Source organism: Mercenaria mercenaria, chromosome 12 (genome assembly GCF_021730395.1).
Source record: "Mercenaria mercenaria strain notata chromosome 12, MADL_Memer_1, whole genome shotgun sequence".
Classification (NCBI taxonomy): domain Eukaryota; kingdom Metazoa; phylum Mollusca; class Bivalvia; order Venerida; family Veneridae; genus Mercenaria; species Mercenaria mercenaria.
Window position 1 is genome coordinate 64,766,449 of NC_069372.1, and position 20,852 is coordinate 64,787,300.

At 32.9% G+C, this 20,852-nt stretch overlaps 1 long non-coding RNA gene across 1 annotated transcript; it reads right to left on the bottom strand.

Moving 5' to 3' along the window:
• Nucleotides 1-3,640: 3,640 nt before the first annotated feature.
• Nucleotides 3,641-7,308, bottom strand: LOC128547136 (uncharacterized). Its single transcript, XR_008366338.1, has 3 exons — nt 7,110-7,308; nt 6,726-6,836; nt 3,641-5,053 (listed from the first exon to the last, which is right to left on the bottom strand). It is a non-coding gene; the product is annotated as an uncharacterized LOC128547136 (long non-coding RNA).
• Between the last annotated feature and the right edge of the window lie 13,544 nt (nt 7,309-20,852).

The following is a 20,852-nucleotide window of genomic DNA, read 5'->3' on the forward strand; positions in this document are numbered from 1 at the left end:
TTAGAAGTACATGTATATACATGTGATTCTGTGCATGGACACAGCGAGATTGTAAATATGTATTCAATTTCTATTTAAAGGTGGTAAATCAGATTTTAGTCGACAAATGGATTTGTTCGAAACTTTACCAACTGATCATTTACACTGATTGGTGTTTACCAAGTTCTTAATACGAGTAGATGTCAGATTTTCAATAGAAGTATTTTGGTGGCGAAACCAAGATAGACTGAAAATAAATTAATTCCATAGCTAACTCTCGTTTTGTTTCATGTAGTTGAAATATTCCAATAAATATCAAAATTTAATGTAAATGTTAAATTAGAAAATATATTGAAATTAAAAGAAATAATCCGCCTTTTCAACAATTTAGTATTGAATGAAGATAATCACAAAATTTCAAACAGCAAGTAGCAGGGATGTAAATATATGTAATAGGTCTTTTTATTCCTTAACTAAATCTCTAACATATCATAAAACTGAAAAATGTCAGAAAATGTTGCTCAGATGTGAGCACCCTTGAGGATATTATTCTGTTCCGTAAATGACGGAAATCAGAAAGACTGACCTACATGTATATACAAAATGTATTACACTTTTCAATAAGATTTTTTCATATGTACCAACACTATACATACTTTTGAAAGAAAAGCACCTATACAAGAACTGCGGTTATAAAGTTAATACGGGTTCATAAGGATAACACTTTATAGTAATATGGATTATATGGTGTCTTAAAGACGAGCTTTTTTCAATGCAAACGGTAAAGGTTTCCGTCATAAAGATAACATCGTTTGTATTGGCTCTACAGATAATTTGTTTAGTTAATAAAGAGAGTACTTGATTCGTATAAAGTACTTGCATGAGGCATTCTTGATCACGATTAGATAGAATGTTGTTACTAACATTCAAATGTAAAATTTATGGCTATTTGTTAATGAAAACTGTAACAGTTGTTTTATTTAGGACCACGCAGTTTTAAAGCACAGAGCATGTACTTCCTCTATGTCCTGTATCAAAAGTATAGTTAAAACTAATGGGATTTCAAAATACCTTTGTAATCTTTGTTGGAACATAGCCTTTGCACCTGTTGTTGTAAAAAGCACACGATATCGTGGCTCGATTAAGGCCATAATTAATGCACTGAACGTACGGAAATACCAGAATCATTATCGTCGTAGAAAACCTGCGCATGTAATACTCCTTTATATTTACATAAAAAGAACTTCCCTTACAAAAACTGTTCCAGTATTTGATTAGGAGAACAAGGCCAGTACTGCATTTACTGAAAGTTTGCACACATAGCAACACGGATTAAGAAATAAAACAAGATGTTAAGTTTGCATTAATATTAATGCAGTTTGAAACTATTTTACACAAACGTGCAGACAAATCGAATGTTCATGCAATATGTCATCGTTATCGGATATTCATGGGTTTCGTATTAGGCTACTTTACATATCACGGCAACTGTATAGCATGAACATACCAGTGGCGTTACCTCTCCATAACAGCTGTTATGAAATTGATTCATGAGTTGCTAGGTTAACGGTATGCGGCTTTGATTGCAAATTGGCAAGAATTCATTTTTTTACATTCTGATTAGGGCAAGTTATAAATTCGGATTAGATTTGAGTCGTATATCATTATGGATGATTATATTTTCTTTAGGACGCCACATTATCATTTTTATTTAAGAAACAATAAATCTGTTCCTATATTTTATCAGTTAATAAAATATGGGCAGGAGTTTGGATGCGTAATAATTAAATCACGAGTGCGTAGCACGAGTGATTTAATTATTCGCATCCAAACGACTGCCCATGTTTTATTAATTGATAAAATTATTGGAACATATTTATTATTTCGATTCTAACAACATAGATAATTCGCATTTTACAGTACTACATTTTCAGCGTAATACGTCATTCGGATCATATGCTGTTACAATTTACCCCCTATGGTTAGAAAGAGTTGCATAGCCAATGGAACGTATAGATATTTGTTTCTTTTTATCAGAATTTTGAGAAGTATTTACAATTTAGTTATCTAACAGCTCGCAAACTAATTTTGAAGAGAATCATCAAATTAGGCGAGTTGACCCTGTGTTACAAGTTACGAGCTTAACTTTGTATGACGTCACATCATTATGACGTCAAACTTTATGTCATACATTTATGACGTCACCCTGAATCTTAATATCTACATCAATATATAATAAAAACGAACACAATCTAATATATAAGCATTGGAACTGAAAATACAAACTTAAAGTAGGCACTATATATTTTAGATATATTTGTAGCTAACTGCATCAAAGTACACTGTGTGAAAAAATATTTGCAATATCATTTTCTGAAAAAGAGTTTTTTGAGCTGAAAAAAAATCCTGGGTAAATATAATGGAAGAAATAGAGACATCTCCGCTCAAACTTTATTGTAAGCTCAGTTGACTACATACTTGGTATCTCATGCAAATCATGCCCTCATTACCCTAAGCATCGAACACAATCATACATAATTACTGCAACGGACAGCAATTTGAAAACCAAAAAATATGTAAAGATCAAATTATTTTCCTGAGGAAAGTTACATTTGTATAAAATCTCTATAATGTATAAATACTGGAATAGTACACAACTCACTTTTGTAAGATATACGGTAGTTAAATTAAGCCTTCGGCCAAATTCTGTAGGTACCCAAAAACACATAACATTACATATACCCGGTACATTTTGTTTGAAAATGTTAATATGTAATATGTTAGGTTGTTGGCTAAAGGTCATTTTTCAGAAAATATGGATTAGCAGAACCTAGCTTATTATTCAAGAAAGCCAATTAATTGATATATGATAGTTGCAGCATCAATAAATTATGTGTATAATGCAAAGTCCAAAATCATTCTAAACTATGTGTAGGAATCGTGATATGTAGCTTGCTAAATTTTGCAATGCATTTGATAGCAGTTTAAGCTAAGAATACAAAAATAGTCCATGAAGCACTGTCAAACTTATTCACCCTTAATAACAACAACACCCTGTCATAGTGTTCTCCACATGTTTTGTCAGACACAATCAGAGAGGAAAGTGTAAATACTTAAATTACAATAATCCCTCTTAAATGTTGGGATGTAAATCAAGAAATGAACCAATAGTATCCGAATTGCTGGAGCCCCCGGGGATGCATAGTATCCAACAATTGAGCAAAACAACGAATTATCCGCATGAAGAATATCATCCAGAGAGATGTATTATTAAATGCAGTAAAAATATACCTAACTAACTTTACTATAACAGCTTAATAATAGGAATACTATTCTAAATCGTCTCCTCAAATATTCACCAAAACAAAAACAAAATATTTACTTTTATTTCAGGCATTGCCTGCGGTTTTTATAGTCAGCTCAGCAGTAAGAGAACTGCAGAGATCAAATGAATAATTAATATTACATTAACTCCAAAAAGAAGAGTTCTTTCCAAAAAGCAAGGCGGTATGTGGAGTTGGCAAAAGTTTAAAACAAAGAATAAATATCTGACAGGTACAGTATTTGTGCGTGTATAAAATATGCTGCTGCATATTTAACAGTTCCATCGATCACATATCCGCTAAATAATTTACCTTTTTGATGTCGAAGTAAATACATGCAACCCTTCATTAACGCTGTAAACAACATTTCAGACATGAAGATCACCCTCTTACTTATTTCCTTCACTTGCCCATCCAGACAAAACAAACAGGTTTCAGTATATAATGAGATATTGCATTAATTCATCAAATGAATGAAAATTGAACAATAACGTTTTCTCTCATGTTCATATTTATTCGTTTTTTAATTTCTTGATATAATTTTATTTGTACGGGGCCTCCGTGGCCGAGTGGTTAAGGTCGCTGACTTAAAATCACTTGTCCCTCATCGATGTGGGTTCCAGCCTCACTCGGGGCGTTGAATTCTTCATGTGAGGAAGCCATCCAGCTGGCTTACGGTAGAGCGGTGGTTCTACCAATGTGCCCGCTCGTGATGAAATAATGCACGGAAAGGCACCTGGGGTCTTCCTACACAATCAACGCTGAAAAATCGCCATATGACCTATAATTGTGTCGGTGCGACAATAAACCCAACAATGAAAAAAGTTATTTGTACACTACATGTTAATCTGTGCATTAAGTCGTTTTTAATTAAGTTAAATATATGACAGTGTGATATCATACAGTAATAAAGCCTGTGGCGCCTTCATGTAGACTTTTTTGAGCTAGTTCATGTTAATTTACATTGAGTCATTAACTATAGGTATTCTAGAAGTGCGCTGTATGTTAAACATTAATCATAGTGATTCCATAGTTTTGTCCCTTCCCATTAGAAGTAATTATGGTTGTGCGTGGGCTGTACGAGTACATGTACGCCGTAATATTTATGAGGTTTCTCGCAAATTAAGCAGCAGGAAATTGGTTGTAATTATTTCAAGAAAGCGAATAATAAATATATATCCAGACATAATTTTACAATGTTTTCTTGAATACGAATCTATTTCTTAAAGTTTGCAATTCATGTCTCATATTGCTGTTTGCTTACATATTTTCTTTAAACCAAAATCGCAGTTGAATTTATACATTTTCGACCTTTCTTTTGAACTTGTGTTTAAAGTCGGTTTGAACAATTTATTAAAGCTGTTAAGCACACAAATTGAGATGTATGCAGATTTACGTTGTCAGGTAGTTTTGAGACAGTGACATCTGTCAACTATCATAATCGATACATTGCCAAATATTTATTAAATATAAACCTGTTTTCTAAGTGACGACATAGTTTACATATACTGTAAGGTTAAATAGAACATTTTCAACGTCTACAGGGCAATACATTTAAATATTAAATGTGTAAGTGTAAATATAAATAAATATAACATATATTTTTACACCGGCTCAATTAATACGTAACTCTACGTGGCCGATACTTTAAAGATTTGAATAAGGAGGCAGTAAACAGTTTTCTGAGCTTCTCGGCCTAGAGTCGCCTACCTAACTTTCAAAACCTCACACAAAAGTCTGTAACCACACACCTGAAATAAAGATATTGCAACATTAACATCACTGTATGTCTATCGTTACAAACCATCTGCAATACATCTCTAAAATCTAGTTTTCTGTTTACAAGACCTGAATTTTGTGCTCTCCCGGTTGCGGAAACTGATGACGAAAAAAGCTAAATTTGCCAATTTTTCAGTCGCTGCAGAAAATTCCCTGAAAAATGATAACCCCAATTGCTACACTGTTCCATACTCCAGTAACACTGTAAAATCTGAAAATTAGCTGAAATATATGGGCCATCCGTACCGTTTTTTCACTATGACACTTTTCCTGAGGCCCCTGCTAAAATGACAACCCCACTTTAAGCTAGCTCAGAGGAAGCATGTATACGCTCCTGCAAGTCATTACGTCATACTATCAAGATCAAGGCTACTCAACTGATTTTCTTTAAATAAGTGAAACTCAATTCTAGCCGCTGAAACTTCAATTCTAGCAATTATTATTATTTACAAGTTCAAATATGCACTTCATTCCGTAAATTGCCTCTTATTTGTAGATTTCACCCCGGCCAATTCGACACTGACAGCTGAAAACTGTTTACTGCCTCCTTAAGGGAGACAAAAGTGACCCCAATAGTATGACATTTGCTGTTTATTTTGTAATTTAATCAATTCTGACCAAAAGAAACCCTATTTCAGACATATCCAACATATGCTGTTGAAAATTTTGACAACTGGAGTACATCATGTTTGCAAAAATTCTACCAGGAACGCGTACCGAAATTAACTAGTAACATTATAGTTTCATTTAAGGCCCATTGCATACAAAAATGAGGTCTCAACCAAGTTTTTAGTATCTAGATATGTTCAGCTGCCAAGCTGGCTGAATATTATAGCAATTTTAAGTCACTGGTACTGTGCTGGACCTGCTCCAGGAAGCTACAAGCACATGCATGAGCACCATATGTCACAGTCTTAACGTTTTACAAAATATACCACTACATGCTAATTTGTCTATTCCAAGACACTAAATGGTGTCTATTTGAAGATAATTATCTGCACTGTGATATTTAGCTATGATGTACATGATTTTCAATCCATAGAACTGACTGCATCAGACCACGAGTCCATGTTAAGACCTCAGTTTGATAATGATCACCTTCCGCGAGTGATGAAATATGAGAAAAACGTTACTTTTGAGACAAACCTTTCAAAACCCATCTATTTCAGGGAAAAAGATGTCTATTCTCTAAACTTTGTGTGCTGTGACTGGAGTCTATGTTATATGCAATATGTACATAAATTCTAAACTGAAACGAACGACGAAATACTGATTCAGAGGACATACTGTCGAAAGTACCCCCGAGGTCTGTTCCACAGCCCGAGCCGCTACTTTGCTGTTAAAAAGCTTACTGAATTAATAGAAATCAATGAATTGCATGTAAATGCCTTATTTGACGACTTTAATGTCACAGTAAGCATATGTCTAAGTAAAATGTTGTCACAACAGATATATCTTTCATTATATCGGCTCGGAAAACACTGTAAAACTGACTTTCATGTCTGAATCGCGGTTATCTCCCCTTAGTTCTTGCTCTTAAAAACCCTCATTTTGCTTCAAAATTAACTTTAAAACTCATATTCCTTCACAGATCATACTGAAAAACCTCTAAGACATCAAATAAATGCACATGGAAGAACTTACAAATTTTCAAGATTTGCTCTTAAGGAGGCAGTAAACAGTTTTCTGAGCTTCTCGGCCTAGAGTCGCCTACCTAACTTTCAAAACCTCACACAAAAGTCTGTAACCACACACCTGAAATAAAGATATTGCAACATTAACATCACTGTATGTCTATCGTTGCAAACCATCTGCAATACATCTCTAATATCTAGTTTTCTGTTTACAAGACCTGAATTTTGTGCTCTCCCGGTCGCGGAAACTGATGACGAAAAAAGCTAAATTTGCCAATTTTTCAGTCGCTGCAGAAAATTCCCTGAAAATGATAGCCCCAATTGCTACACTGTTCCATACTCCAGTAACACTGTAAAATCTGAAAATAAGCTGAAATATATGGGCCATCCGTACCGTTTTTTCACTATTACACTTTTCCTGAGGCCCCTGCTAAAATGACAACCCCACTTTAAGCTAGCTCAGAGGAAGCATGTATACGCTCCTGCAAGTCATTACATCATACTATCAAGATCAAGGCTACTCAACTGATTTTTTTTAAATAAGTGAAATACAATTCTAGCCGCTGAAACTTCAATTCTAGCAATTATTATTATTTAGAAGTTCAAATATGCACTTCATTCCGTAAATTGCCTCTTATTTGTAAATTTCACCCCGGCCAATTCGACACTGACAGCTGAAAACTGTTTACTGCCTCCTAAGATGAATAAATATATGTTAGACGACAAAGGGCACAGATTTCAGCGACATTTTCATTAAATATCTGAAATGATAATTATATGCACTGGCAGACTGACATACATCAGAAAGTCTCGAATTCTACAGTGCATTATGCAACGACAAAATGTCTTGTGAACTGTCCCTGCTCTGCTATAATAATCTCCAAACTTTATCAACAGCTACTGCAACAATCAAAGAAATATCTGCAGGAACTATTGCAAATTATCACAAACATAATGAATATATTCTTGGAGATAATGCATACACCAAAGCAATTTAAGAATGTATTATTCATTTTTAAAGAAATCTATCCTAGAACCCAGTCCTGAAATAATAACATGCTTCTGTCTAATTTCACTCACATTTAAAGGTTTGGCAAGTATATGCGCGTTAATAGGTTAATGTAGAGGAAAGACAAGCTGTGTTATTGATTGCAGTTAATATATATATATAAAGTAAGAGTTCACTGAATCGATTTTAATGAAGATCTAGAATGACATCCTCTAGTTTCTGTGTCACACAGTTCGGTACACTTTATCTGTGCGCCTATTTTGACAACCAGTAATTTCCTCCTAGAAATGCTACACTGCTTTAAATACAACACCCAATTCATATGCAAAGGTCATCCATCTGTATTGACGGCTGTCTGCGTTACTTGGTGGTTATCAACGTCTGTGCTAGTAAAAAAGTGCACCAGGAACTGTAATTGGGTCCAAAGAGCTACATAATGAACTCACAATCATGGGTTTGTTCCATATCTGGACACAAGATACCGACGTATCCATGAAAGTCTATGATGAAAATAAAATTAGAAAATATTAAAAGTTACTCCTGGACAAGTATATAATAAATAAAAAAGAAAAACATCCAATGTGTTTCCTCTATCTGTATTTCTGTCTACCTACCGGTTTCATATCATAATCATCAGGGCAGACATATAAAAAATGTGTAGTTGCTACGCAACGTCACATGTGTACACATGTGTACGCAACGTTATTTTATGACGTAATCAATATTTGTTTAGTTTTGGCTTAAATATATCAAAAAAGTAACGTTCCTTAGACAACCTAGCTGAAACATTATTATTATGAAATTTATAAAAAGGAAAAACTAAATACTGTGGGTCAATTTTAGAGCATAGATCTAAATGTTCACTAACAGGCAATTGTCTTGTTGATGGGTCTCTTATTTGCTGATCATGAACTGTTCTTCTGTTTCTTAATTCATCACCTGTTTGACCAATATAGTACTCTTTGCATCCATTGCAAATCAAAACATACAGAACATTTTGAATAGTACAATCCATGTTTTCTTTTACATGAAAAATTTTATTATTTAATTTAAAAGTAGTACCTTCTACAATGTGTTTACATAACCCACAACGTGGCTCTTTACTTTTTTTAACTGAAGGTTGGGTGACATTTTCATTAAATTCTGATTTTAAATTAACGAGAATACGTTTAAGGTTGGGTAATTGTCTTTTGCACTTAATTAATTTGGTATTATCTATTATTTTCTTCATGGTGGAATCAGAATTTAAAATTTCCATGTTATTTTTTATAATTCCAAATAATTCTCTATTTTTAGGATTAAATGTAGAAATATATGGCGTTATTTTTTCTTCTTTATTTTCCTTTACTGATAATAAAGTACTTTTAGGTATTTGCATAGCTTTTATGATTCCTGTTTTTATAACTTGTACTGGGTATTTATCTTTAATCAGATTAGAAGCTAATTCTATTAATCTTGTGTTAAGTACATTTTTGTCCGAAATAATAGTACACAGTCTACGAGCTAAAGAAAAGGGAATATTAGTTTTAGTGTGCTTAAGGTGACAAGACTTAAAATTTAAGAGTTGATTAGAATCAGTAACTTTAAAGTAAATATCTGTGGAAATTACTATCCCTTCTTTTATAACTAAAATGTCCAGAAATGGCAGACTACCGGCACTCTGTTGCTTTTTAAAACTTATATCTTTATGAAGTGAATTACAAGTACAAGTTATAAAAACAGGAATCATAAAAGCTATGCAAATACCTAAAAGTACTTTATTATCAGTAAAGGTAAATAAAGAAGAAAAAATAACGCCATATATTTCTACATTTAATCCTAAAAATAGAGAATTATTTGGAATTATAAAAAATAACATGGAAATTTTAAATTCTGATTCCCCCATGAAGAAAATAATAGATAATACCAAATTAATTAAGTGCAAAAGACTATTACCCAACCTTAAACGTATTCTCGTTAAATCAGAATTTAATGAAAATGTCACCCAACCTTCAGTAAAAAATGTAATGAGCCACGTTGTGGGTTATGTAAACACATTGAAGAAGGTACTACTTTAAAATTAGATAATAAAATTTTTCATGTAAATTTATATATATATATATATATATATATATATATATATATATATATATATATATATATATATATATATGAGGAATCCTTTGGCAGTGTCTACATCATGTTATCGTCCCTCTTCAGTATAATAGTATATAATATAATCATCTATTTGAATGTTACTAGATTTCATAATATTCTGGATTAGAATTAGAAACTGTAATATTCGGTCGAAAACGTTAACAAAAACCGTGCGCACTTACAAGACTTTTTGTAAATGTTTGTTCTTTCTCATTCGTGCATGCGCAAGCTCGACAAAAACAAATATTTTTTGTGGAAGCGCTCTTTCACAAAACCTTGAAGACTGCCTTTTCATCCTTGTTTTATAAAAGTATAAAGAGTTAGAGGTAAGAGCAGAACTTCCCTCTGAAAGCTTTGAACCCAGCAAACATTGCCAGAGCCGCACATAGGCAAACCACAAATAATAACTATAGTGGAAAGATATAGCAGATGGACTGCTTCAAATTAAAACTGGGGGAGCATAATTTGGTGAATGGATAGAACACCACCAACTTATAACACAATATACATAACAAATGAAACGAAAGGTAAGTTAAAAATAGGGGCACTGTTTGTCTTGTTTGACATTATGTCAGCTGTGTAGGGTTCGTTTTCATATTTAGCTTAGTCAAATGGCAGTATTTTGATTTATATTTGGTTTTATTCTGCGAAACACTTGTGAACATACATAAAGTGTGCACTACATAACATGTGGTGTAATAATAATGATATAACACCAAATGGCCGCATTTGTTGAATGTGAAACTAAAATTGAATTAACCAGGGGAAAACTATTCTTAATGAAAATTGGAGTGGATCGGCTCAGTGTTAATATCACTTGGCAAGACACTAGAGAAATATAAAAATACCTTAAACATTGAGCAAATTAATGGCAGCAAACTAAGCTATAAAGAATTTGACACAGCAGTTTATGTACAACTTTATAGCAGACAAAATGATTTAAGGATTAATGATTATATGCTATCTTGTGCGATTACACCTAGCTGGCGATTCTTTATGTTTCTCAAGTATTTCCAATATGGTTTATACCCAATAACATTCGATCTTTATTCCAGCCCGTTCAATATTGACCATTACCGTTCCAAAAATAACTTTTAGCTATTTCTTTCAAACAGTTGAATGTCCGATTTTGAAAAAATATAAATGAAGTCAAATCGCGCGTACAAATACGCTTAAAGTGTTACTTTTGATATTATTGTTCCAGTCTTATTTGTACGACGATAAACGCTTTTTATTCTATATGAAACGTAAACAGACTGTACATATCAACAGTCAGAGTCATCAACTAATGCAACTCTTTAATTTGACTGAAAGTACAGTCAATAAGTTTATATAATTTACGTAGTTTTGTGCTCATTGTTACGATGAAGCAACTCATGGGCCGACCTTAGATTTTAGTCTTTTTTACAGTTTAGATGATCAGGGACAGATCTTATATTTCTTTACATTTTCCCTATTTACTGGACAGAATGCAATTTAGCATATGCTTGAAATGTAATGCTGTCTGCGCAGACATGAGCACAAATGTTAAATATAATTCATTGCTCTGCAATTATTTAAGTATCTGAGAATTAGATAGCACGTAATGATGCAGTGTAAATAAATATGTGCCTATATGATATTGGTCGCGTGCGTTTGTAAACGTATAGCATTTCCGGTAAGTTTGCCAAAGGGATTCCTATAACGTATTGAATTATACTTTGCATTTGCCACTTTTATGTGAAGAGAATGAAAAGAAAATATTACTGCACGAAACGTGTCGCACATTAGTCTACATTGTAATGCTACCGTGTTGTCTCGTAAAATGAATTGCTGATTTAATATCCGAATCTATCTATTCAACCAAATTCACAAGGGAGCAAAAGTCTACTCAGAGTTTGAAATGGGCCTATTACTTTAATGAAAAGAGTCTGATATATTTCGATAAGCGGCTAAATGGCTATTATGGAAGAGCATTTTCATATAGCTAGGCTCATTAATTCCCGAACGTTTCTCCTTTTGAAATTAATCATAACACTGGCGCGAAAAGCGATATATATTAAAGATATTGCGGGCTAAAATAAGTAATGCAAACATTTTTGTTTTTGAATGCTTCTTTAGAAAGTTTATTTTGTTTTGATTTAATTTAAATTGTAAACTCAAAGGTCTGGATGCTGGCTTGTCACACCATTTGGTTCAACAAGTTTTCTTACGTAACTACAACAGTAGCAACAACAGTTTTTCTTCAATACACCACTACTTATTTTCTGTCTAAGGTCTATCATAATAATAAGTGTAAGTCTCCCCGTACTTGGATTCAGTGTTGTTATATTTTCTGGTCCTTTGGGATCATGGAGTCCATTCAACATATATGTAATAGAGTTGCGCTTAAGCCGGTGCCTGGGGCGTGAGAGGTGTTGCACATTTCATTATCTCTCATGAACAGACTCAATCAAACCGAGTCTGCTGTTATTCTTCTTGGTTGCATTCTTTGCTTCCAAAGGATCTTTTAACAGATTTAATTGAAATTTATCTTTACAGTTCTTTAACAAAATCTTTTCAACTAACTGTCCATGATCTAAACAAACTTTTTTTTTTAACAATGTGTGCGAGTATCGGGCATAAAGATATTCTACCAACCAAACCGTGTGCAAAAATGATACTGAAAACCTCAGGTGTTAAATAAAAACACTTCGAAACCTGACTAATAATTGACTGACAGCTGAATACGCGACGGGATCAGAATACTAGGTACGTTATTTATTTCAATTTACAGCATGGTTTCAGGTAATCGTTGTATATTCCTTATTACATTCAACGTTTTACATAACATTTGCAAGATTTCAAAGACCTTATGATAAAAATAAAAACAAATCATATTTGTTTGTTTTCAGTCTGCTTAAGGGAGTTCTGCACGTTCGCATCAAAAACTGTTCTACAATGTAGAATTTGACTAAACATTGATTATTCAAAACTTCAAAATATATTTAGAAAATTCGGCAAATAAAAAATATGTGCTCGATTTTTTGCTAGACTGATTTGAAAATTTTGAACCTCACACAAGTTTTCATAATAGAAGTCTATGGGAAAAATCACAAATTTGATAACATTTTCATGAATAGAATTTTTTTTCTACAATGTAGATTTTAATGAAACTTTTCACAGTCGTAAATAAACATATGGCATATAAATTTAATAGCATCTGTAAAAAATTCTAGATTTTTGGAATTATCCAACATGTCAGATGATTTAATATCATATCATAATCTTAGAATGATAGTAACGTTGCTGTTATAATACAGTTACTCACCGGTTGTCATTAATTCATAAAATAATTTTCATTTCCGTACGCCGAATCTAGGCTTTATTCTACGTTACCCGGCTGACTGATGTTACGCCATCACTTCCGGGTTATCAAACGTGCAGAATACCTTAAAAATTCAAAAGTAGCATAATCCCCGAACATTCAATATCCTTTGTTAAAACTTGTAATACGTGTACATATTTATGTCCAACATGCGTAGGAATTCAAGTTCGTCTTGGTACGTTTTATATGATAAACATATTTACTTAAAATTTGTTTTAGAATGTAAAGGGCACATTCCTGGTACTTTGTGAGAATTAATCATCAGTATATTCTGCATTTTAAATAAAAATCAATATGAAAGTAGCATTAAGAACATCTTATTTACTTACATAAACAGTGTCAGCACTGTTATAGGAAAACAACTCCTTCCGTAAACAAGTGTGAGTGTGCTTTGAGGTATATATGTGTTCAAAGAAGCTTATATTGAAGCAAACACGCAATATTAAAGAAATGTGTATTTTTGGAACGTTAGTCTTCTAATTAATCAAAAGAAAATAGCACGATTTGTCATATATAGAAGAAAACGTGAAAACTCTACAGGTTTCGCAGGTACTTCTAAAAGTGTCGGAGCATAAATTCGGCAGAAAACTAACCAAATCTCCAATAACCCGGCCTCGAACGATCACACCAAAATGATGTTATATTCGTCAGATGCAGTATTTCTATTTCAAGAAAATTTCCTTCCCTAGGTATATAACTAAAATTAATATTCTATTGAATAAATGTAACACTTTCTTTTCATATAAGATAATACGATCATGCGTGTCGTAAAGATGGTGGTTCCACCAACACTAAGATTAACACTTTTTATCATAAAGTTAACACCGTTTAAATTTGAATTTGGCATGGATTTATAAACAATCGGTGATTTGAAACAAGTTCACCTACTAATAAATATAATATTTCTTTACAAGGTAGCTTGTATATGATTTGAATCATGTTTGGTCGGCATTATGTTAAATGAATAATGAACTTCTGGAAATTAAAGACGTACATTAAGTTCAATGTTTAAATACATTTGCATTCCATATTTAGACATGGTTCTTCACTAGGCAATAACATCTGCAGACGTAGGTAAACGTTACTTCGAACTATAGAAATTTAGTAAATTAGTAAATTCTGTTCTCTAGAAGCATAGAACGCATCCAAGCAAAATGACAGCAATCATGTTTTGATTCAGTTTGTCGACAAGAGGTTGTCGTATGTTTACGCCAACCCCAACCCGCGACGTCAACTAGAACTGGTGCAAGCATAAAAGTAATGGACCAAAGGGCGGACCGTCAAATGACACTTAAAGACTGAAGTTGTGATAGTTAATAAAGTCTATAAGAAGATCCTTTGGGAGCAAACAAATCAGCCAAGCATCAGCAAACATGAACAATTACTGTGTTATCATGTTTACTTGCAATGTTATTATGTCTAACGTAAGTTCTATTTTGTCAGAGTGACGTATGTTTGGTTAAACAACCATCCTATTTTCATGCTGTTACCATGCCCAGTGAACATACTATCTTCATAGAGTGACGTACTATTTTATTCAACAACAATTCTATTTTCTCAAAAGAACATGCTATCATGTCAAGTGTACATATGATCTTGTCCGAGTGACGAATGATTTTGTATAAAGACAATCCTATGCTATCATGGCCAGTGTATATACTATCTTGTCAGAGGGACGTACTAGTTTGTTAAACGACCATCCCATTATCTCAAAGTAACATACTTTCTTTTCATAGTAACGGACTATTTTGTCAATCGACCATTCTATTTTCTCAAATTAACATGCTCTCACGTCCAACCTAATGTTCTTTGAAACGGTAACCATACATGTAAAATGTAAACAGCTACGACTTGCAAACGAAATAACGAATAAGCAAAATTGGCTTTTTGAGATAATGCGTGTTGCACTACTGAACCATTTCATGATATCAAAAGCAAATGTACTTACAAATTGTTAAGCTAAGAATATCGGACATAAATTACAACATGTTTCATGATATTTTATAGAAAACAGAGACATTTTCTTTCCTTACATATTGCTTGCGGTTTTTAAAGTTTGTTTACCTGTGTGGGAAGTGCATAAACAAAGAAGAAATTAATGTTCAATTAACTTCACAATTAGATGTACTTCCGATAAGAAAACCATTATGTGGTGTTGGCGTGAGTTCAAAGCAGAAATAAACGCCAGAACGGTATACGTGCCGGTGGAAAAATATATTGCTGCTTATTCAAATGTTTCACCAAATACCATGTTATTTTAATAGTTTACCCGTTAAAAGTACGAATATAATTTCCTAATATTATCTTTGTAAACAACATTTTATGATGAACAATACATCCCTGGTGGGAAGTGATTTATTCTGTCTTTAAAAATGCAACACTCAGATAAAGATCAGCTCAACGTTGAGTTCTATGTCAATTTGCTTGAAATATATTTCAGAAGATGTTATAACATCTTGCTACTATCCCTGAAAACGTGCGTAAAAAGCTACTGTGATTAACAATACTTTTTACAAATTAACAAAAATACAAACTGAAAAATTCAGTATATTGTTTTACCTGCATATGCACTAATGCACGCACGACATCGATTTCTGAACACACAATATTGGAAATATTTGAAATCTGAGATTATGGTATGTTGTTCTAATCTTGAAAAATCTCTAGACGAAGTTTTTTTAACTATGTGGCAGTTTGTGAGCACGATTAAAATCGGAATATCAAAATACAGATCAACCAGTTCTAAACAAAATTGTATAAAATATTGCGTTTTTATGAATATATAAAACGAGTGTCGTCTGCTTCAAACAAAAAAAAAAGATGGTATTTGCGGCTAATTTTGATGAAAAAAGTCCTATCAAATAAGATAGATTGAAAGTATCGATAACGAAGTCATAGTTTTATATCTGTTTATTTTGGTGTTACAGTTATGTTTCAAATGTCTTTTGTTGTGTATGTTTTCTTACTTATGATCTGAAGTAGAATGATTTGATATATGTAACGGAATGATATTATACATTAATAGAAAGCTCAGAGCTAGCAATAAGTTGTCATGCATAAATGTACATTACGAAAACAAAATGTTTAAACTAAATGATTTGATAGTATTCATTTCATTACGTATTGATAGAACCACCTCGGTAGCCTAGTGGTAGAGCGTCCGCATCGAGTGCGGGAGTTAGTTAGTTCAATCCCCGGCCGCGTCATACCAAAGACGTAAAAATGGTACTAGCAGCATCCTCGCTTGGCGCTCAGCATTAAGGGGATAGTGCTAGGACTGGTCAGCCCGGTGTCAGTATAATGGGACTGGGTAGGGTATCATGCAACGTGTCTACGTTAAGTTGGGCATTGTGCTCACTGCTACAGGTAGACACCGTCGTTTATATGACTGAAAAATTGTTGAAAAAGACGTTAAACCCGAACACACACACACGTATTGATAGTGTCATTAGCGATCACTATCCAAGGCGTGCGTTTATATATAAAATATTAAATATATGATATATCAAAATACGTTTTAAAATCGCTTTTCAACATTTAAAACACTTATCACTTTTGTTTCATATTGGGATTTTCTTTTGCTATATGCTATTATTTTAATTATCTAGGTCAAATGTCATACATCAGTAGTTATCCATAGTTTGTCGACGTGTAGTTTGCAGTATAATAGGCCAAGTGGTCCGACACAATAATACAATGATTCATTCAGCTTATCAAATTATGTATTCTTGAATACTCTTTAACTTTCACTCTAGATGTTAAGCTTGACAGCTTGAAACAATTTTACTGTCAGAGGTTTTAGCATCTAAGTCAGCGCATTTGTATGTACTATAAGCAGGTTTCTCAGACAATTGGGCAGAATGTGTACATGTTCTATATAATATGGCAAATTTTAAGTCCATGCGTATGCTTTACAAATAGTATAATTATATCAACGTTTATTATTAAAGGTAGGTAACATTTTCTCTGGTCGGATAATTCCGAGAATAATCGAAAGCTACAATTTATGTGTGTATTACTGTTTAAGTGTTAGTGTTTATATTATTAGAATCTTGATGATTTACGGACTAGAAACACACCAAACTTATGATATCTTCGCATGCTAAATACTTTTTTTTTTTAATCAACAAGTCAAATTTGTAGTCCAATGTTCACAACACTATCTTAGGCGGATCTCTTATCAATTTATCTCATTTTGGCTAAAATTAAGTTGTTTTAGTATACAAAACAGCTAAATGCATATTATATAGCCTGCTAGATTTGTTTTATCATTACGAAAAATGCAAAAAAGTATAACATAAAACGGAATAGATATATACAAATACATATCTGGCTATTGAAAAAGTATAATATATTTTGGCAAATAAACGCACTGTTTAATGTAATTGTACGAAATATATTGACAGATACTGTCTTTCTTCGCAATGTCTTAGGTATGGTGTTTGATGTATGTTTTTATGCATTGTAGTAATATTTTTGTTGTTGTTTTTTTTGTGTTTAACCCCGTTTTTCAACAGTATTTCAGTCATGTAACGGCGGGCAGTTAACCTAACCAGTGTTCTTGGATTCTGTACCAGTACCAACCAGTTCTCCGCAAGTAACTGTCAACTTTCCCACGTGAATTATCAGAGGTGGAGGACGAATGATTTCAGACACAATGTCTTTTATCAAATCATCACGGAGAACATACGCCCTTTTCTCGTAAAATATATATCAATAGTACAGTTTCAATTGTTTCTCATAAAATTAAGCAATCTCATCTGGGGCTATTACTCTTAGACTTTTTTTGTCTTGTATGTTTCCTGTGGAGACAGAAAAGGTAATTTCAATATTAAATCGGCTAATGAGGACACAACTAATTATAAAAGTATACTATACCCAAATTTCATACTTGAAAAAAACGAACATATATTCAACATCTGAAGTAACGACCTAAAGACAAAATAGTTTAGTGAAAGACTGGCATCGCATAGTTTTAAACATTAGAAATGTTAGAAGTATACTTTTCAAGACGTTTCAGCTATAAAAACAAAACGATTCCAGCGCATGTCGCTTTAAACCATTCGGTTTTGTAATGAAACTGAATAATTATGTAAACTGCTAAGTTTCAAACATTAAATGGAAAATCATAATAATCATAGTTCGTCTCCTCTAATCATACTGAAGTTCAATGTAAGAATGTCGAGTTTGATTTTGTTGAGCTAATCAGTACCAAAATATGAAGTAGAATATTTTTTTAAACTGTTTCATACATTTAGCCTTTCCTCTGTCTACTTCGAAAAAGAGAAATAGTAAAATGTATTAATCAATTTTCTATCTTCTTGGGAATTCAAAGGCGACAGATTGTCTGGAATAACGAATATTTTGTCAGACTTAATAATTATTATTCCCGTCATTCTGCAATTATCCTGTTTGTTGCCAAGTGATTTACATGATCGATGTTATATTTTGAAAATGAATAACATTCATTAAGTTCTTTTTGTCAAAGCCATTTAGCATCAAAACCATTTAAAGTATATTTACTTTTTTTTAAATGAATATAGCCCATCAATTAGAAGTACATGTATATACATGTGATTCTGTGCATGGACACAGCGCGCTTGTGATTATGTATTCAGTTTCTGATTAAAGGTGGTTAATCAGATTTTGGTCAATTAATGGATTTGGTCAAAACTTGACCAACTAATCTTTGCACTTATTTGTGTTCACCGAGTTCTTAATACGAGTACATGTCAGATTTTCACTGGAAGTATTTTGTTTGCGCAAAGATTGAAAATAAAATTAATTTCGTAGCTACACGTTGTTTCAAAACTTTCGTTTTGTTCCATGTTGTTGAAATATTCCAATATATATCAAATGGAATTGTAAAACTAGAAATTATAGTGAAATTAAAAGAAATAATCCGCTTTTTCAATAGCTTTGTAATTAAGGGAGATAATTACAACATTTCATAAAAAGTAACAAATTACGCATCTCCATTAGAGATATAACTCTATGTAATGGGTCTTTTTGCCCTTAAATAAATCTATAACAGAATATATGAAAACTGAAAAATGTCAGAACATGTTGCTCAGATGTGATTGACCACCTTTTAGAGCTATAATGTTCTGCTCCATAAATGACGGAAATCATAACGGTTGACCTATATCTTACACTTTCCAAGAAGATCTTTTCCTACCGTGTCCATTCAGTATCTATGTAATACACATCCGCTTAAGCCCGTGCTAGGAGGCGTTGGGGGTGTAGCATTTTCCATTACCTTTCATGGTCAGACTAAATAAAAAAATAAAAGGAAAGGCGAGATTTCGTGGAAGCACAGAGAACCCCCAGAAACTGAGTCTGGTATTATTTTGCTTGTTTGTATTCTAAGCTTCATATAGGTTGTTTCAATTTAATCGAATATTTCAAGAGCAAATTTTACGTTCATCATTGAATCTGATTCGAAGGGTCGATGATGCTTCTGCAAAATGTTTCCTAGCGTTTAATTGGTAAATTAAATGATTTTATTGTTTCAGCACAATGACACAAGTGAGTGTAAAAATATTTACACATTGAACAAGAGATAGATATTAAAAATTTACAAATTATCCATTCCCCATTTATTTTTCCACCGTCCAGTCGGAATACAACTTCATTTTTGTTCTATGTCGAACAACTACAATCAGTCAGTGGCACTCTAGATGATATTCAGGCACAAATTGCACCATACATATGAAACAATGCGTTGATTACACCATTTTTCATACGCATGGCTCAAAAAATAACCTGTATTCTACGATTTAAAAATCCTTCCTTCCCATTGAATGTATTTCAAAGATTTATCCTCGATATATCACTCTTTCCAAAATTAATTTCCATAAAACTACTGCTTTGAAAACACACTACACTTTTCTATGGCGTCCGATTTGAAAGTGATATCACAAATGACATAAAACTGAATGACGTCACAATAGACTTGCCTTACTCTTCATCCAACCAGTGGCGTAGCTGCTATCAGGCACTGCATGCCTGGGCCTGCAGATATCCGAGAAAACGGATTCAAAGCTAAATATGCTGTAAAATTGGAATGATAAGGTGGGTAAGGCTATAGGAGCTTATGGTAACCATAAAATCCGTATTGAACATGTAATTAGAGCTTATCAATTTTATTTCCATGATTGATAAAAACAGATATCAGCAGTTTAACTATTATCTCACTCGTATACCACGGCCCCGCAAAATATCGCCCTGCAACTTTGTTAATGTCGGAAAATAGACATTGCTTGCAGCTTGTAGTTAACATTTTATAAGCGCTTTTAATCCTGCACTAAATATTTTGGCACCAAATTTGAAAATGGCATCATCGGGTCCGCATTATCCTGACCAATGAGATAAGAGAGATGATTAGGGCCTAATTACAACGCATATGAACGAAAAATAGTTTTATTTGCCCACAAAGCACGCAAAACTAAAATCTATTTCCATTGAAGGGATTTCAATCTGGAACCCTTTTAGGCGTAAATGGACGTATTACCAAAAGTAGGTCATTTTATGAAACATGTTTAATCGGCAAACACTATACGGTAAAATCCTTCTTTGTTTATAAAAAGAAAACGTTAAAAATATTTTAGAATGATACTTAAATCACTTAAACTGGATTTTGTATA